Raw genomic sequence first — 2,564 nt, 5'->3', positions numbered from 1 at the left:
TAAGAATATAGGAAAATGATCATTAATATCTGTAAGGAAAATTCCAGTTTCAAATGTTGATTTTAGGTGGTTTTAATGAAGATATTGTCAATCGTAGTTGCTGAGTTTTTTGTAACACGTGTGGGTTTATTAATTATTGATAAGACGTTGAGTTTAAATAGCATTTCAAAAAAGGATTTTATTTTATGAAATTTTTGATAAGTCAGAGCATCAAGGTTTATGTCCCCAATTCTATATAGGTTTTTATTTTCATTATTAATTTCTATAAAAGAATTTTTCATAAAATTTTCAAATGGTTTAATTTTACCATTTGGCGGACGATAAATACATCCTACTAATATATTACTATATGTATTGTTTATAATTTCGATGAAAAGACTTTCGTAGTTAGAATTAGAGAAACATTGTACTTTTTTTAATTTTATACATATATTTATCGGAGACATAAACCCCTAATCCTCCACCTTTTATCCCGCTGGCTCTTGGTTGGCTAACTAATTCATACGATTGCAGAACTTTCTGTATCATGCCAAGTCTCTGTAAGAGCTATGACATCGAACGCGTAATTTAAAATACTTAAAAATTCTTTCAACTTCTCAATATTTTGCTGCATGCTTCTAATGTTTACGTGTAATATAGAAAATGAATTAAGATCTTTTGATACTTTGAAGTCGAAAGGACAAAAGTACGGTGTGTTGATTAAGTTCATTTGAGTTTCTTGAAAAATATTTATGTTTTCATTAGATAAATTATTAATAATAACCTCCCGAAATGGGTCAAAGTTTAGATTATCAAAATCTCTATTTTTTAGAGTTTTCATTTCCATTTTTGAAAATAATGAATTTAGATTAAACAAATAGTTTCAATAATTTTACTTTATAAATATAAATATAAATTTAGATCAAATCAATCCAGATTTTAAATTTTGAGCGTCGTCGGATTTCTTTTTATTAAACTCGTGTACTACGAGCTTGTTGTATATCACTTTCGCGAAGTATCCGTTTTGCCTACGGATTTTTGCTTCAGCAAAAAGTTCTTTTTGAATTTTCTTTGTGGTTTCGCTTAAGTCTTCATTAATATAAATGTTGGTCACGGTTTGTAGATTTGGGGTCCTAATATCAATGAAACACCCTATAAAAATCCTTTTAAGGGGTGATAGTGCATGCCTATGGGAGCCCAAAATAAAGGGTTTTGAAATCCCTCATTAACATCCAAAGCATAATTTTGGTCAAGAAGTTTATAAGCTTTTGCATACCATAATGCGATCTATTTAAGTGCTTAAAATGCTACAAGACATGCTTTGTTAAACAATATATATAATATAAAATGTAATGCATAAAAACAAAACTTTTTTATTTTAAAAGCTTCTATCCAAATATGCATCTTATTGCTGTTCCGATGTATCAAGACAAATTCTCAAGTTCGAAATTCGCCCCTCGGTTAAAAAATTACCGGCCAATAATTTTTTCGGGAAATGGCAGTAATTATTCAAAGAAGAAAGCAAAATGTAAACACAGTGAGCGCTTTTTGAATAAATTTAAAGATGCCTACATTTGCAAAAACTCATGAAGATTGCAGAAAATCTGTTTGTGTTATATGCATGAAAAAGGGTGATCAAGAGTTGACTGAAAACTATAAGTTGAAAATTCTTCAACTGATTCAAACAGACATAGATTTCAGTGATTAAAGAGTGCCTTTGGCTACTTGTGTTTCATGCAGATCTCAAATTGGAAAACTTTGTGCTGGAAAAATCAATCATGTGCCTAAACTTTTTGACTTCAAGTCAATTTCTATCAAACCTATAACCAGAGTTTTGTCAGTTTGTGAGTGCCTTTTATGCCAAATTGCCAAGATCAAAGGAAATGAGAAACATCCGTTTGACAAAGTCAAAGAATCCGAGGAAAAAATTCCAAAGCAAACTTCTCAGAGTTCTGAAAAGCGCTGCACAAAGTGCTTGTCAATTATTGGCCGAGGACTTCTTCACAACTGCACCATTGGAACTCGCCATGAAAACCTGAGAAGAATGGCCACAGATGATCCTGTAGGAGCAGAGCAAGTGGCTGCAGCAGTCTTAGCATCCAAAAGCGCATCTCCAAATGGCACTATTAGACTCAGTCAGCCTTGTGGAAAACTTTTGCCACTGAGGTAATTACTTCTATTGTCTAATTAATTACCATAGTATCATTATGCTAAATTAAAGGCACTCTAAATGTTGATTCACAAACATTTAATTTATGACCTGTAATAATTAATTATGAGAAAAAGAAACAAGAATGCTTTTATGTTAATTAAAATGCTAATTGCAACTGCTTTTATTGAAAATTCATCTCTTAATTAATTACCCTGCTTCAATTTTATTTCATCAACCTAATTTTACTTTAAATCATTCTCATTGCAAGAATAAATTTTTTTTTCCTAATGGATGTTATTTTATTGTTTTTAAAGGTCCGTCATCGGCTCAGCAGCTATTCAAAGAACCACTCACAAAAAGAAATATAGTTCAAATTCAGCAAAAATTCAGGACTTTCAAACAATGGCATGCAAAGACTAGGTTCAGCACTAAA

The sequence above is a fragment of the Hydra vulgaris genome, chromosome 10 (genome assembly GCF_038396675.1).
Source record: "Hydra vulgaris chromosome 10, alternate assembly HydraT2T_AEP".
In the NCBI taxonomy this organism is placed as follows: domain Eukaryota; kingdom Metazoa; phylum Cnidaria; class Hydrozoa; order Anthoathecata; family Hydridae; genus Hydra; species Hydra vulgaris.
The sequence above is the reverse complement of the archived record's forward strand: the minus strand, read 5'-3'. Positions refer to the sequence as shown.